The sequence below is a fragment of the Hypanus sabinus genome, chromosome 3, assembly GCF_030144855.1.
Source record: "Hypanus sabinus isolate sHypSab1 chromosome 3, sHypSab1.hap1, whole genome shotgun sequence".
Lineage (NCBI taxonomy): Eukaryota > Metazoa > Chordata > Chondrichthyes > Myliobatiformes > Dasyatidae > Hypanus > Hypanus sabinus.
The window spans coordinates 49,903,223-49,921,641 of NC_082708.1; the positions used below are offsets into that span (position 1 = coordinate 49,903,223).

At 40.5% G+C, this 18,419-nt stretch overlaps 1 protein-coding gene across 9 annotated transcripts in view; it reads left to right on the plus strand.

The window, feature by feature from the left end:
• LOC132391304 (sarcolipin) overlaps positions 1-18,419 on the plus strand; it is a 52,835-nt gene that overhangs the window by 16,086 nt on the left and 18,330 nt on the right. For 3 of the 9 annotated variants that reach the window (XR_009511163.1, XR_009511161.1, XR_009511162.1), the window contains exon 3: positions 1,936-2,169. The exons of 5 other annotated variants lie outside the window; for them this stretch is intronic. The gene's annotated coding sequence lies outside the window, so the exon portion shown is untranslated. Of the gene's footprint in view, positions 1-1,935; positions 2,170-18,419 lie in introns of those variants that run through there. One more of the 9 variants, XM_059964300.1, reaches the window with a different exon arrangement.

Below are 18,419 nucleotides of genomic sequence, written 5' to 3' on the forward strand. Positions count from 1 at the left end.
TGACTTTGCTGGGCCATTCGTGGACTCCATGCCTCTGACTGCTGTGGATGCTCATTCAAAGTGGCTGGAGGTTATAACAATGAAGTCAACCACCTAAGCAAAGACTGTCTCCACTCTGAAGACTATCTTTGCTTGAAATGGTTTACCAGAACAAATTTTAAGTGACAACAGACTACAATACATGTCAGAAGAATTCCGACTGTTCCTGAAGAAAAATGGCATCAGACATTTCAAGTCTGCACCTCACCACCCAGCAACAAATGGGTTAGCTGAAAGGTTTATCCAAACATTAAAGTGATGGACAAGGAGGACATTTCTGTAGAGCACAAGGTGGACAACTTCCTTTTTGTGTATTGGAACTCTGTTCACATGATGTCAAATCAAACACCTGCAATGCTGTTCATGAACAGAAATCTGTGATCTCACATAGATCTCCTGAAACCAGAATAGACAGTTCAGCCACTTGCCAAGTTAAATAGCAAGGAGCTTTGAGATTAGACAGGAAGTCCTAGCAAGTAATTACCAAGAAGACAAGTGGCCACCTGGTAGGATATCTACAAGAACTGGACCACTGATATACACAGTGGATGTTGGAGATCAGACATGGAAATGTCATGTGGGCCATTGGATGCTCAACCAAGAACACACCTGAGCTGAATCCATCCAACAAGATGGACACATTACAGTCACTGGATTTACCTCTCAGTGATGATGTCACTGACAGCAGTGTGACACTGGAAACCAAGAACAATGTCTTACACAAGAAATCTACCAGACCTGATGCCACTCCACAGGTCCAGAGGCACAATCCTGAAGGAAACAGCAAGACCCACAAGACTGAACCTTTTCGAACTGTGAAGTTAGTTATGGACTGTTAGTGTAAAAGCATGTTTATTTGGAATATGGGTTTATGAAAGGGAAATTGTATGTTTTATACACATATATTTTAATGGTGCATTTATTGAAAGGGGGAAGGAAGTGTAATATATGGATCTATTTCTTTTAGAATAATGACCACTTCAACTTAGCACTATGTATTAATCAGTTTACTGTGCATGTCCTGTTGCCTACACACGCGCATCTCTCTCTCTCTCACTGCAATGTGAATATGCCAGTTAAAGCCATCTCCCGTGTGCGTGCCTTTATTTCATTGATATGTAGCTGTGCACAGACACAACAGTAAGCATGCCACCAGCAGGTCTACCTGTGTTGCCACTTCCAGGGAAATATGCACTTGAACTCCAAAGTTCCTCTGTTCATCACTATTCCAGCTTGTACTTCATCAGATGTTGAAGTAACAGCAATGGATGTGAATCCCTCATGTTGGAGATGGCCATTGCCTGGATCTGTGTGATGTGAATAGTACTTCTCACTTATTGGTTTATTACTGAATGGTGACCATGTCCTACCACATGTGGGCACGGATCATTAACTTTGAGATTTCCTTCTCCAGTTAACTGTCTAATTGACCACCCATTTATGCTTGCCTGCAGCAGCAGTGCCGAATTCTGACATGATCTGCTGTTTGACAGATGCATAGCTCTGAAAGTTCTGTCTATTTCACACTCTCTTTGTTGCTTTGCAAAGAGGTAGCCCTGTGCCACAACTTTTCCATGTTAGCACTTCACTTTAAATTACATTGGGTTTTGTTCCTACTGTGCTCTTCTAACTTCCCTTTGACTCTTGCACTAATGATAAGTCCAAGAAAACAGGTAATCCATGAGAACTGCAAATTTTATTTGTAGTCATTGTGGAACACCTACTTTCTTGATTTCATTATGGAAGGCAGAAAGACATGGTCAGGCCTAGAGCACTCTCCTTAGAACTTCTAGAGCGATTGTCTCAAGCTGAGGGGATTGAATACAACCACATCTGCCCTCTTTATTCTTAGACATGACTCTATTGAATACAGTATTCCCCTTTGATTCCCATTAGCCTCAGCCTTACCAGAGCTCCTTCATTCTGCACTTCTTCAAAAGCTACTGTGATGTCGTGGGGAACACGCTCACTATGGGACTGGAATTCATCTCCTTGGACCGGCGCTGTAATAAGATCTGGAGCTGAGCATACCTGGTGAAGCCCAAAATGAACATCAATAATTATTGGAAAATGCCACTGAGTAATGCTGCCAACACACCTTCAATTACTCTGATAACATATGAAAACAAAGTAAGTGGCTGGTAATTATCTAGATTGTACTTGCTTCGCTTTTTGTATACATGACATGCATGCAGTGTTGGGTAGATGCTATTATTGTAACAACTGGAACTGTTGTTACAGAGATGGATGAGTTGAGCTGAAAGGTCTATTTCTGTGCTATATATCTGTATCAATTATATGTGAGGGTCCATCTTCATTGAAAGTGGAAATGATTTAGAAGTTTCATAGTCCTGTTAACTGCTTAATTGTTCACCACCTTCTGCACTTAAATGTGGCCATAGTGCAGAATTGTGACCAGATTTATAGTTTGATGGATGCATAGCTCTGTCTATTTCACACTCGTTTTGTTGCTCAGAGGTCATGTAGCCTTGAGTCACAAGTTATCCATGTAGGCACCTTATTTATAATTACATTGTGTTTTGTTCCTGTCACGCTCCTTCTAGACTTGCACATTCCTTTGTGCTTGTGACGGGGCTGGAGAAGCCACACTCATACTGACTGACCACTCTGCAGAGTAGTTCTATTCACTCTGCAGGAGTAGCCCACAGCATTCAACTTTTCTCATTTTAACTCCACTTCTCACTCCAACCCTGAGCTGTCTGTGGCCTCCAACAGTTTTCCAAAAGGGCTCTGTGTAAGCTCCAGGAATAGAATCTTACCTTTGGTCTGGCATATTGAATCCTTTTGGATTCAATATAGAATTCAACAATGTCAGATAACTTGCTTCTTTTATGTGTATCAGAAGTGGCAGTTCTACTATAAATTAATCTATTTGTAATATTAACACAATGTTTCTCTTTCCAAAGACTCTGCCTAATCTGCTGGATAGTCCCAGCCTTCCCTATTCTGTTTCAGGTCTGAGGAACACCTCTGACTGGTATTTCATAACCTTCACTCATTTACTCTCCCTCAAACTTCCCCCTATAAATATATCAGCTTGACAGTTTGATAAACATAGCAACCTTAGCTTCACACTGTCCTATCCATCCCTCCCTCATCTTGAATGTAAATTAAACCAAATCTGTTTTCTCACTTTCACAATTCTGATGAAGGGTATTCAAACAAAAACTTTATTTTTTCCCATAGTTCCTGTCTGACCTGTTATTTCCAGAATTTTTCTTTTTTTATTTTACATTTCAAATTCTTAATAATTTCATTTGCAATTTTTTGGTTTTCCCATTGATTCAAAATTTTAAGGGACATGTGGGGTATGCTTTCCTTGTTTATTTTATGATGTCAAAATTATTTGATTGATCACATTAAAATTCCTTGTAATTTTCTAATGGAATTGGAGCTCTGAACTGATTCCACAACCTATGGAAACATTTTCATGTACTCTGCAACTCAGTATTAATTAATCAATCAATAAATTAATTAATTAAGTGGCTGTTTATTTATTTACCTGCCTACTTATTGTTTGTTTACTTATTTATTATTATAGCTGTAGTTGTAAATTTGTCTTCTTTTCAATGTTGGTTGTTTGTCAGTCTTTGTGTTTAGTTTTTGTATTACTTTGCTCTACTTGAATGCCTGTAAGGAAATGAATCGCAGGATAGTATAAGGTGATATATATATAATAAGTACATGGATAATAAATTTATAAATGCTGAGCTGCGGTGGATTTTTAAATGGTTATAATTTCCTTCTCTTGTCCTTTAAATTATCTCTATGTCTAAATAGCAGAAAGTCCAATGGACTGCCTCATCTTCATGCATGGATGTGCAGTTATACCCCCATCTGAGTGGTGTGCACAAACCAGTTCCTCTCAGGAAAACTGAAGGTCAATCCATGTTATTATAATCTGTACAATTTGCTAAACCTAACATATTACAAAAAAAGTTCAACCGCACAGCATAAAATTTCTCAGTGCTTGATTTAGAAAGAAAGAACTCATATAGCTGAACAGAGTTTCATGGGTCTGTTTCAGCTAATAGAAATCACTCTCCAAATTAACCATTATCTATTTTAATGTTGAACTTTACTGAAAGTTTAGAGGCTCAAATGTAATTAATTTCTTACAAATATGTTGTAAGGATATAGCATTTACTTTAAAAAGTCAAAAAGGTTCTGCCGATAGGAAATGGGAAATGAGTTTATAGAAGTGAGGCAAAGTGGTATTAACTTCATGGACCCTGTACAGATTACAAAGGAGGATGTGTTTGCTACCCTGAGGTAAATTAGGGTGGATAAATCCCCAGAGCCTGACAAGGTATTCCCTCAGACCCTGTGTAAGGCAAGTGTAGAATTTGCGGGGTCCCTAGCTGAGATTCTAAAATCATTCTCAGTGAAAGGTGAGGTATCGAAGGATTGGAGGATAGCTAATGTTGTTCCTCTGTTTAAGAAGTACTCTAAAAACAAACCAGGAAATTAATAGGCTTCTGAGTCTGACATCAGTACTGGGAAAATTATTGTACAGTATTATAAGAGACGGGATATATGAGAATTTTGGTTAGACATGGACTGATTAGGGATAATCAACATGTCTTCGTGCATTGTAGGTCATGCCTAATCAATTTTATAGAGTTTTTTGAGGAAATTACCAGGAAAGTTGATGAAGGTAAGGCAGTGGATGTTGTTACATGGACTTTATTAAGGCATTTGACAAGGTCCCGCATGGGAAGTCAGTAAAAATGAGTCAGTAAATTGGATTAGACATTGGCTTCGTGGGAAAATCCAGAGAGTGGTAGTAGATGGTTACCTCTTATACTGGAGGCCTGTGACTTGTGGAGTCCTGAAATGATCAGTGCTGGGTGTGTTGTTGTTTGTCAGCTATATCAGTGATCTGGATATAACGTGGTTAACTGGATCATCAAATTTGTGGATAACATCAAGTTTGGGGGCTTAGTGAACAGTAAGGAAGACTATCAGGACTTGCAGCAGGGTCCAGACCAACTGAAAAGATGGGCTGCAAAATGGCAGATGGAATTTAGTGCAGAAACATGTGAGATATTGCACTTCAGTAGGACCAACCAGGGTAGATCTTACACAGTGAATGGTACGGCACTGAGGTAGAACAAAGGGATCTGGGAATACAGTTCCATAATTCATTAAAAGTGGTGATAAAGGTAGACAGGGTCATAAAGAAAGCTTTTGGTACATTGGCTGTCATGAATCGAAGTACTGAGTACAGGAGATAGGATGTTATGTAGAAGTTGTATAAGACATTGGTGAGGCCCAATTTGGAACATTGTGTGAAATTTTGGTCAGCTTCCTACAAGAAAGATATAAATAAGGTTGAAAAAGTGCAGAGAAAATTTACAAGCGTGTTGCCAGGACTGGAGGACCTGAGTTATAAGGAAAGATTGAGTAAGTTAGGACTTTACTCCTTGGAACATAGAAGATTGAGGAGACTTTTTTTTATTTATTCAGTTATGGGATGTGGGCATTGTCAGTTAAGCCAGCATTTATTTCCCATCCCCAGTTGCCCTTGAGAAGGTGGTGATGAGCTGCCTTCTTGAACTGCTGCAGTCCCTGAGGTGTAGGTACACCCACCGTGCTGTTAGAGAGGGAATTCCATGATTTTGACCCAGTGACTATGAAGGAACAGTGATATGTTTCCAAGACGGGATGGCAAGTGACTTGGAGGGGGTTTTCCAACTGGTGGTGTTCCCAGGTATGTGTTGTTCTCATCCTTCTAGATGGTAATGGTTGTGGGTCTGGAAGGAGCTGCCTTAGGAACTTTGGTGTTTTGTTGAGGTGCATCTTGTAGATAGTACACACTGCTGCAACTGTTTGTTGATGGTGGAGGGATTGGATGCTTGGGGAAGGGGTACCAATCAAGGGGGCTGCCTTGTACTGGATGGTGTCAAGCTCCTTGAGTGTTGATGGAGCGAGTGGCGAGTATTCCATTACACTCCTGACCTGAGCCTTGTGGATGGTGGACAGGCTCTGGGGAGTCAGGAGGTGAGTTACATGCCGCAGGATTCCTAGCCTTTGACATGGTCTGGTAGTCACGGTCTGGTATGTCTAGCCCAGTTCAGTTTCCTGTCAATGTTGACAGTAGGGGATTCAGTGATGGTGATGCCACTGAATGTCAATGGTCGATGGTTAGATCCTCTCTTGTTGGGAAATGGTCATTGCCTGGCACTTATAGATAAATGAAATTATGAGAGGTATAGATGGAATAAATGAAAGCATGGTTTTTCCAATGAGGTTAGGCAGGACTACACCCAGAGGTCAAGGGTTAAAGGTGAAAGGTTTAAGGGGAACATGAGGGGAAATTTCCTCACTCAGAGGGTTGTGAGAGTGTGGAATGAGCTGCTGGTGCAAGTGGTGCATGTAAGCCCAATTTCAACATTTAAACTAAGTTTGGATAGGCACATGGATCGTAGAGGTATTATGGCTGTGGTCCCAATGCTGGTCAACAGGAGAGGCAGTTTAATTTACCTATTTGAAAAAGCTTTAAGCATACATATTTAGTCTCATACTTACTAGTGGTGCATTGTTTGTCTGTTGTGTACCATATAATTGGACTTCACTTTCCTCGGTTTTCCATCCTTGTCTCAGCTCATGTTTTTGCCTTAAGGTAAAAAGATTTCATTTCTGATGAAAAGTCATTGATCAAAAATGTTAATTCCATTATTCTCTCAACACATGCTGTCTGTCCTGCTGAATATTTTCAGCAATTAAACATAGGCATATTTTCGCTTTTAGAAGAAAATTTCATTGGAGTCTTAATCAAATTTATTATACTTACTTAAAATGTTTCACTGGCACAAATTCATATTCTTATTAAATTTAGCAAGATTTTCTCCCATAGCACTTGTAATGACTGGTAGCTGTATTTGAAAGCTAGCTGAAATGATGGATTGCCTAGGCGTGAGAACTTGTCTGTCGGATGTACTCACCACAAGTTCAGACAGAGGCTGCTTCCATCCAGTAGATAGTAAAAATAGAACATTTATAGGGTAACCTTGGGGTGTCAGGTGATAAATTTCCAAGGCCGGGAGATGTGATTTGCAGAGGAACCTGAAGATGGTGTCGTTCCCTTGTATTCTGTACTTTTTGCTGGTGATTTGGGAGTAGTCTGGAGGAGTAACTGCTGAGCATCTTGTAAAGGGTACACACTGCAGTTACTACTTACTAGTAGTGGAAGGATAGGCTGCTGCTCCTGGATGGTGTAGAGCTTCTTCAGAATTGTTGACACACAGTAATCCGAACAAGTGCCTTCCTGATTTGTGCCCTATAGATGGTGGAAAGGAACTACATGGTGTCAGTCACAGCTGAATTCCTACCATGTGGCCTACTCTTTTAGTCACAGAATTCATACAGATTGTGCAGTTGACTTTCCAGTCAATGGTAATCTAGCATAATGAGGAAGGGGAACATAGTGATGGTAACAAAAACCAATTGCTGGAAATCTAAAATATAAACAAAAAATGCTGGAAATATTTGGTGCTTGGAAGTAGGTACAGAGGAGATGTCAGGGGTAAATTTTTTTACTCAGAGGATGGTGAGTGTGTGGAATGGGCTGCCGGCAACAGTGGTGGAGGTGGATACGATAGGGTCCTTTAAGAGACTCCTGAATAGGTATATGGAGCTTAGAAAAATAGAGGGCTATGGGTAACTCTAGGTAATTTCTAAAGTAAGTACATGGTCGGTGCAACATTGTGGGCCAAAGGGCCTGTATTGTGCTATAGGTTTTCTATGTCTCTATTTAACAAGTCTGGCTTCTTCTTTGGGAAGAGAAAGATAGTTAATGAAAATTCTTCAATTTAACCTATTAGCTGTGTTTTTCTTTTCACAGAAGCAACCTGATTTACCAAGTAATTCCAGTATTTTCAGCTTTTATTGGCAAAGATAATTTTTGTTGGAAATGGTTAATGCTTGGTCCTGTTGTGGACAAATACTACCTGTAGCTTATCAGCCCACAACTGAATATTGTTTGGCTTTCAGCATGCAGGCATAGACTGCTTTGTTTGCTGAGGATTTGTGAATGGAATAGAACATTGTACAATAATCCACAAATATCTGCCTTTCTCACCCCTTTGCTCTCACTTTTGATATAAAAGATCTTGAATTCAATTTTCTTGAGTACTTTGATTCATAATTGTTTAGAATCAGTGGCCTACAGTTGAGTATGTCATCTTTTAAGGTCATAGAGTAATACTACATAGAAACAGGCCCTTCAGCCCAACTTGTCCATGCCAACCAGGGCACTAGTCCAAGCTGGACCCAGTTGCCCTTGTTTGGCCCATATCACTCTAAACTTCTCCTGTCATTGTACATATCCAAATGTCTTATAAATGTTGCTATTACAGAATACCTAGCTCAATCACTTTCTCAGGCAGCTTATTTCATATACACACTACCTTCTGTGTGAACAAATTGCCCCTTAGGTCCCTTTAAAAATTTTCACCTCTCAGCTATACCCACCTGATTTTACCCTGGGAAAGGATAGGTGCATTCACCCTATCTAAACCCCCCCATGATTTCATACAACTCTAAGTTCACAGCTCTCTCCCATGTTCTAAGGTATTAAGTCCTGGATTGCCCAAACTCTCCCTATAACTGAGTTACCCTCTGTACTTTTTCCAATTTAATTATGTATTTTCAATGAGATATCAAGCTGTCATTATTAGAGATAAGAAAGCTTTGAATGTCCTGGCCTATATTTAACCCTCAACTAACATAGTCAAAAAACAAAGGTTTGTGGGCAAAAATGCCTTTGTTTAGTGAGAGAGGTCAGATGAAAATGGCTAGACTGGCTCAAGCTGACAGTAACTTAAATAACCACACATTACTTTAGTGGTGTGCAGAAGGTCATCTCTGAATGCTCAGCATGTTGAACCTTGGTGTGGATGGGCTACAGCAGCAGAAGATGTTGAGTATCTCATAGATGTGGCCACTGAGTGTATATTAAGATTGATGTTGACATGAACAAACTTGTTTCATACAGTCAAATTTCCAAGCAGAACTAGCCCATTGGTTAAAAAGACTTAAAATATCGCCATTCCCATGATATTGATTCTGATTCAATGAAGCTCCATGACCTATGAAGGGACATTGCTTCTATTCATTCCACATCTTTAGCACCAGACGTTTTTCCAGTCACTCTGTGGCTCAGTGCCTCTGATTCAATTATATTCTCACCCCTTTTGTTTTATTGTACTGAGTGCTTCCATTATCTGGAATTCAATCTGTTAGCTTTCAATTATTGTTAGATTATCGTTTCTGGGAATTCTGCCTGAGTTGATGTCTATTTAAAACAAACATGCCTTGCCGTCAGTGTTGATAAAACTAAGCACTAGTAATAAGCAGGGATCCTTACAATTAAGTTAAAATAGATTCGTCTCTGTAACAACCATAATGACTGTAATTCCATTGATTGTACGTTTCCATGAAATACATTTGAGGTGTTATCCTGTAGGAAATGCAGAGCAAGCTCCTACAATCAATGATGTAATAAGGATCAGAAAATATATCTCAAAAATATCGATTTAGGACTAAACATTGGCTAGCACATCACATTACTGTTCTTCTTAATAATGCCTTGGTATCAGGTGCATGCAACTTGCAACAGTTGGGGCTAAATTTAACATCTCATCCAAAAGACAAGACCAAGAGTGAAGCACACCTGACTACAGTGGAACATTTGTCTAGTCTTTTTTATTATGCCATGGACCCCCTACCATTAACTGAGGGCCCATGGACCCCCGGTTGGAAATCCCTGGAAAATACACAAAATGCTGGAGGAACTCAGCAGACCAGGCAGCATCTAAAGTACAGTTGATGTTTTGGGCTGAAACCCTTCAGCAGGACTGGAGAAAAAGAGCTGAGGAATAGATTTAAAAGGTGGGGAGAGGGGAGAATTAATCTTCTTATCACCTAGCTGATAGGTGAAACCTGAAGGGGGAGGAATGAATAAAGAGCTGGGAAATTGGTAGGTGAGATGAGGTGAGAAAGGGAAAAGGGGATGGGCAATGAAGAGGGAGGGGGAGAGCATTACCAAAAGTTTGTGAAATCAATGTTCATGCCATCAGCTTGGGGGCTACCCAAACGGATTATAAGTTGTTGATCCACCAACCTGAGTGTGGCCTCATCATGACAGTAGGGGAGGCCATGGATGGACATATTGGAATGGGAATGGAAAGTGGAATTAAAATTGGTTGTCACTGCGAGATCCAGCTTGTTCTGGTGGACGAAGCATAGGTGCTCAGTAAAGCAGTCTCCGAATCTACGACAGGTCTCACTGATGTACAGGAGGTCACACCGTGAACAGAGTACATGACCCCAACAGACTCACAAGTGAAGTATCACCTCACCTGGATGGACTGTTTAGGCCACTGGATGGTAGTGAGGGAGGAGGTGTAGGGGAACCCCTGGTCTAGGTTGTAATGCTCAAGCTGCTGATAAGGGATTGGAAGCTAGAAAGTGGTCTTCTGGGCAAGCTTTCTATCATCTGAACAGCTGACATTCCTCCTATGATAGCCCTCATATGGGGAGAATAGAGATGTTGTACTTCTTTGGTAGTTTTGGTACCATTTTTTATTGTGGATTTTGATAACACGTTTAATAGTATTACAGTTTTCATGTTCATATTATGTTCCAGAATAATGCCCATTTATAGATGTCTAGGTAGCTGAAAAACATACTTCAAGGAAGCAGCTATCAATGAATCAAAAAGGCGCACAAAAACAAATCCCTGTATAAAAGACTATAGAACATTACAGCTTGGCACAGCACAGCTCCTATGACCTATGATGTGCTAACCTTTTAACCTACTTAAGATCTAACCCTTCTCTCCCATGTAGTCCTCTAGTTTTTTTATCATCCATGCGCCTATCTAAGAGTCTCTTCAATGTCTTTCCCACCACCCCTGGTAGTGCAATCCAAACACCTAACAATGTTATGTAAAAACTTACCTCTGACATCCCCCCAATACTTTCCTCCAGTCACCTTAAAATTATGCCCTCTATGCTATCCACAAACCCTCTACCCTAATCCACAATCCTCTACACTATCCACAATACCATCCACCTTCACGTCATCTGCAAGCTTATTAACTTCCACTTCCACTTCTTCATCCAAGTCATTTATAAAAACAACAAATTTCAGGGGTTCCAGAACAGATCCCTATGGAACACCACTGGTCATTGATCTCCAGTCAGAATACACACCATTTACAATCACCCTCTGTGTTCTATGGGCAAACCAATTCTGAATCCACACAGCCAACATTCCCTGGATTCCATGTCTCCTGGCTTGGGGAAGCTTGTCCACTGCTCTTCCTTCATCAATGTGTTTTGTCACTTCCTCAAATAATTCAATCAGGCTCATGAGGCAGGACTTTCCTTCACAAAGTCATGCTGACTATCCCTAATCAGACTATGCTTCTCAAAATGCTCATAAGTAGTGTATGAAAGAATCTTTTCTAATAATTTGCCCACCATTGAAGTAAGACGTGCTAGTTTATAATTATTTCTATTCCCTTTCTTGAACAGAGGAATAACATTTGCCACCTTCTAATCACTCAGCATTTCAGAAACAGCTTCTTCCCCCGCTACCACCTGATCTCGACATAGGCATTGAACCCATGAACACTACCTCACTACTGTTTCATTTCTGTCTTTTGCACTACTTATTTTATCTTAACTATTTAACAGACATATGTATACTGACTGTAACTCAGTGTTTTTCTAATTTTATTTATCATGTATTCTATTGTACTGCTGTCATAAAGTTAACAAATTTCATGACGTATGCTGGAAATACTAAATCTGATTCTGATTCTGGTACTATTCCTGTGGAGAGTGAGGACTCTAGGATCATCGATGAAAGCACAGCCATTTCCTCCTTTTCTTCCCGTAGAAGCCTCGGATATATCCTGTCTGGCCCAGGAGACTTAACTACCCTAATGGCTTTCAAAATTTCCAGTATATCCTCTTTCTTGATGTCAGCATCTTCTAGCCTATGCTGACCTCACATTCATCAAGGTCCCTCCCACTGGTGAGTACTGAAGCAAAGTATTCATTAAGGAGCTCCTCCGAATTCTGTCCGAGCCTCACTCTAGTTATCTTCCTGTTCTCCACATATGTGTAGAACACCTTGAGGGTTTCCTTCAGCCTATTTGCATATCCCCTTCTTGCTCTCCTAACTCCATTCTTAAGCTCCTGCCTGGCTACCTTGATACTTGCTTGCTAAATCTAAGGTAAGCTTCTCTTTGCCTCTTGGCCAGATGTTCTACATCTTTTGTCACCTTTCTCTGCCTCAATGGGACAAACCTATCCAGAATCCCATGCAAGTGCTCCCTAAACAACCCCCACATTTCCGTTGTGCATTTCTGAGTACATCTGTTCCCAATTTACGCTCCCAAGTCCCCACCTAATGGTGTCATAATTCCCCCTCCTCCAAATAAATACTTTTTCATACTGTATATTCCTATTCCACTTGACGGCTATAATAAATGTCAAGGAGTTGTGTTCACAGTCTCTGAATCGCTCACCCTCTGAGAGTTGTGACACCTGACCGGTATAAACTTCAATGACACATTGGTAGAAATTGCAAAGCCCCATGGCATGGAGCAGCTGAATATAAAATTTGTGATTGAGGATGTTTCACTACTTCCCAAGTAAATCATTTCAAGATTATATTGAGGCAGAGTGCACTTACCATGGTTATATTATGTCAGTTATAATATATTCAGAATTTGATACAGCCGTACGTGAGGACCAACACATCCACAGACTCAAATATCCAGTAACTGAATCCATTTGAGAGCTTTGCATTTTGCTGTAAAAGTAACTCCAACCATCCTCCAATGCAAATACTATACAGTGGCACAGCTGGCAGACTTGCTGTCTCGCAGCTCTGGTGTCCCGAGTTCAACCTTGACTTCTGGTGCTGGCTGTGTGGAGTTTTCATGTTCTGCCTATGAGCATGGGGGTTTCCTCTGGGTGCTCCAGTTCCACCCCTTATCCTAAAGGCACGCTGGTTGATAGGTTAAATGGCCACTGTAAGTTGCCCCTAGTCTTGGTAGTGACAGAATTTGATGAATATTAGAACAGTTGACAGGGAAAGTTAGTGGGGGATTGGGATTGCACTGTGAGCTGCCCTTTCCATAGCATTAGCAAATATGGATCCTGAAAATACTGTAATCCATAGTGATTCTCAGCCTTGGTTTTATTAAAGAGTGCTATTCCTGTGTGATGTATTACTCTGTTGAGATTTATATCAAAAAGATGATTGAACCATTTGTACATGTTGCTAATATTTTCTTGTCAATTTTTGAAAATGAGCAATATGTTAAGGCTGCTTCATTATAATGCGACTGCCAGGCAAGATGCATTCATGTCATCTGAACATCCGACCAGCTCTTACACGTTCTTACCACAGGCAGAACTGAGGACCCTGAACCACATCTACGGCACAATAGAGAAGATGGCCAAGGACAGACAGAGTTGGGGGATTTTCATTGCTTCATTGTTTAGGGCAGTAAGTAAGTTACCAGCTTTACTCCGCTGCCTTCATAAATGCTCTGCATTTCAGAGTCAGAATCAAAGTCAGGTTTAATATCATCGGCATATACTTTGAAAATTGTTAACTTAGTGGCAGCAGGACAATGCAATACATGATAATATAGAAAAGATAAATAAGTACATCAATTAGAATAAGTGTATACATTAAATAGTTAAATTTAAAATAGTGTAGAAACAGAAATAAAAAAGTGAGGTGGTGTCCATGGGTTCAATGTCCATTAAGAAATCGGATGGCAGAGGGGAAGAAGCTGTTCCTGAATTGCTCAGCGTGTGCCTTCAGGCTTCTGCACCTCTTTGCTGATGGTAATAGTGAGAAGGGACATGTCCTGGGTGATGGGGAACCTTCATAACGGATGCTGCCTTTCTGAGGCACCGCTCCTCGAAGATGTCTTTGATACCACAGAGACTTAGTACTAAGATGGAGCTGGCTAATTTCACAACTTTCTGTAGCTTCTTTTGGTCTTGCGCAATAGCCACCCCCATACCAGACAGTGATGTAGCTTGTCAGAATGCTCTCCACAGTACATCTGCAGAAGTTTTTGAGTGTTTTAGGAGACAAGTCAAATCTCCTCAAACTCCTAATGAAATATAGCCACCGTCTTGCCTTCTTTATATCTGCATTTTGGGATCAGGTTAGAGATCCTCAGAAATCTTGACACCCAGGAACTTGAAAATGCTCACTCTCTCCACTCTTATCCATCTGAGGATTGGTTTGTGTTCCCTCATTATACCCTTTCCGAAGTCCACTATCAGCTCTTTTGTCTTACTGATATTGAGTGCAAGGTTTTTGCTGTGACACCACTCCACTTGTTGGTATATCTTGTTCCTGTACACCCATTCGCCTCCACCTGAAATTCTGCCAACAATGGTTGTATCATCAGCAAATTTATAGATGGCATTTGAGCTATACCTAGCCGCACAGTCATGGGTATAGAGAGAATAGAGTAGTGGGCTAAACAAACATCCCTTGGGTGCGCCAGTGTTTATCACCAGTGAGGAGGAGATATTATTACCAATCTACACAGACTGTAGTCTTCCGGTTAGGAAGTCAAGGATCTAATTTCAAAGGGAGGTACAGAGGCCCAGGATTTGTAGCTTTTTGATCAGTACTGTGGGAATGATGGTATTAAACGCTGAGCTATAGTCAACAAACAGCATCCTGACATAGGTGTTTGCATTGTCCAGGTGGTCTAAGGCCACATAAAGAACCATTGAGATTGTGTCTACCATAGATCTATCGTGGTGATAGGCAAGTTGCAGTGGGCCAAGGTCCTTTTGCTGTTTGCCTATTGATCAGAAGATTTTAATCCCAGCCTCCACATTTTTGGTATCCAAGTCCAAAACTATACCGCAAAAAAAACCAGGCTGAGATTCCAATGTTACCTTTCAGTTCAAGTCAACTTGATTATCAAATACAGCAAGATGCAGGTACAAAGAAACATTGGCTTTCAGCAGCATTGCAGGCAGGTGTCTTCAGACAGCACATGAAACATAAATTATACCAGGCAGTGAAGAAAAAAATGACTGCTCAAAATAAGAAATCGCCCAGGTGGTGGGAATACTTGATGATATATGTGCCTTCTTGGGGCAGCACCTCCTATAGATGTTGTCAATAGGAGGAAGGGCAGCCTGTTGTGTTCCTATGCTTGGAATTGCCATACCAGGCCATGATGCCACCAGTCAGGATACGTTCCACAGAGTGGCCACTTTATTAGGTACCTCCTGCACCTAATAAAGTGGACACTGAGTGTATGTTTGTGGTCTTCTGCTGCTGTAGCGTATTCGTTTCAAGTTTCAATTTATGTGCATTCAGAGATACTCTTCTGTACAACTCTGTTGAAATGCATGGTTATTTGCCACCTTCATGTCAACTTGAACCAATCTGGTAACTCTCCTCTGACCTGTCTTATTAACATGGCATTTTTTGGTCACAGAACTGCCCCTCACTGGACATTTTTTGCACCATTTTCTGTAAACTCTGGAGACTTCTGTGCGTGAAAACACCAGGAGATTCTGAGATACTCAACCCATCCTGTCTGACACCAACAATCATTTCATGGTCAAAATCACATAGATCACATTTCTTCCCCATTCTAATATTTGTTCATGAACCTCTTGACTATGCCTGCATGTTTTCATGCATCGAGTTGCTGCCACATGATCGGCTGATTAGATATTTGCATTAACAAGGAGGTATATAGGTATACCTAATACAGTGGCCACTGAGTGTATCTATGCAAGTTTGTAGAGTATTTGGTGATATGCTAAATTATCTTAAGCTTTGAAGAAAGTAAAGATGCTGAAGTCTTTACCCGAGAAGTTAATGCCAAAGAATTTAAGATTTCTAACTCTATCCACATCTGTCCCGCCAATGAGAACTGGTATGTGGTAGCCTGATTTCTTCTTTTGTGAAATCAACAATGAATTCTTTGGTTTTGCTGACAATAAGTGTGACATCATTATTGCAGCACCGCTCAACCAAGTATTCTACCTCACCCATGATTTGTTCAATTGAAGTAAACTTGATATGGTAGAGGAGCTATGCTTAGCAACACAGTCACGGTTTGAAAGAGTGAGAGCAGGGAGTTGTGCACACAGCCTTGTGGTGTACCTGTGCTGTTCAGCGAAGAGATATTATTGTTATTGGTCTCGGTCTGCTGATGAGGAAGTCAAGAATCTGATTGCAAATGGAAGCACAGCAGCCTGGGTCCAGCTCCGAGGGGATGATTGTGCCAAATGCTGAGCTGTGGTCAATGAACAGTGGTATGGCCTATGAGTTCCTGGTGTCCAGATGGTCCAAAGCAGAGTGGAAAGCTAGTGTGATTGCATCTGCTGTTGATCTGTTGTGGTAATAGGTCATTTCTGATTCATGCCATAACCAACTTCTTGAAGCATTTTACTACAGTGGATTTAAGTGCAATCAGATGGTAGCCACTGAGATTGGTCAATGTTTTCTTCTTGGGCACCAGAACTATAGATGGCTTTTTGAAGCAGGTGGAAACAGACTCTAGAAGCAAGAGGTTAAAAATGCCCTTGAATGCACCATGCAGTTGGTCTGCACAGATCTTTAGCACTTGGCCAGATATGCCATCTGTGCTGGACAGTTTTCATGGGTTCATTCTCCTGAAAAATGCCCTGACATTGACGTTGGAGACTGCGATCACAGGGTTGTTATGTAGGAATGTCATTAATCTTTCTTTTAATGCATGCATCAAAGGCACTGAAGTCATCTAGACAAGATGGGTCATTGGCACTTGGGCTACTTGGCTTTGCTTTGTAGGAATTAACAGTGTGCAACCTCTACCACAACTATCAAGTATCCATCTGTGACTCCAGTTTAGTCCAGAATTGTCTCACAATAACCTTCCAGAGGTCAAATCTAGACTTATAATATGACTCTAGATTGCACGTCTTAAACACCACACACGTTTAGCAGATTATGAATCTCTTGGTTCGTCCAGGGCTTTTGGTTGGGGAAGATTTGGGATGTTTTTATGGGTAAGCACTTTTCCATGCAGTTCTTTATGAAGTCACAAATACATTCAGTGACAACTTAATTCAGATCTGTGGATGATCTTGAAGACTGGCCATTCCACCGTCCTGATAGTCCTTTCCATTAGTGCCATACTCTTCAGTGAACGAAGAAACCCTTGGGCTAGAGCATATGAACCCAAGATTTTGTTGTCAACAATGTATCTAAGAAACAATAAGCAACTACCTTGTTTTCCAACAGTTGTACATTAGACACAAGGGTGCAATGGAGGTGGTTGGTGGGTGGGGTGTGGGTTAGACACATGCTCTGATGCTTCAGTTTTACCTGAAGGTCACAACAGTGTCCATGTTTTCTGGCATACCGGTCTCCCTGACGTTTCCGAAATGCTGTGCTTGCATTTCAGGAAGTTGGGTCTGCCAAGTTCATCAAGTGATCATAAGATTGCTAACACTTTTAAGTGTTCTAAAAGGCTGTTTGTTACTGCAGTAGATCTGACTGCAGATTCATGCTTTAAGAGGTTAGAGGCAATATAATATCAAAGTATTATAATGTCTCCAAAATGTCTCTGGCACCTTTGTTTTGAGACATTACACCATGGTTTTTCCTTTCAAAAAAGAGCAGGAGAACTATCCATGGTGTCCTAAGCAATATTTATCTTTCAAAAAGCATTATTCAAAAGGAGTTCCAACCTAATTCCTGATGCAAATGGCCAGAAAATTTATGTAGCTCATTGATACACCAGAGAAGTTTCCCACTGTTTTATGAAAATGACTGAGCATGTTCCCAAAGCAGAGAAGATCTCAGTTTAATGTCTTATTTTAAAAATTGCACCTGTGACTGTACATTTTCCTAGTCAATCATATTATATGCCCAAGTCTCTAGAGAAAAGACTGTACACATAACACCTTGGCTCAGATTTGACAACTCTATGACTAAGCTAACCCGTGTTTAGAAAAGCACAGCACAAAATATAGTATACTGATGTGTAAGTTTATATACTGTATCTGCAAATTATATACCTACCATAAATAAAATTATTGGTCATGTTCAAGCAGGAAACACAGCCTAATTAGCAATAACAATCGTTACCCAATTTGAAAGAAATTGAAATAAGGTGAAACGAGAGTGTAAATAAAGGTGAAATATCCGATTTATGCGATTCCATACTTTGTGATATCAGTGTTAAAGCTTTTAAATTGTAATGTATAGATCTAGAAAAAACATTCTGACCTATTCAAAAGGACCTTCAGTTCTTGAATCTCAGTCTCTTTCTCTTGAAGTAGCTTGAT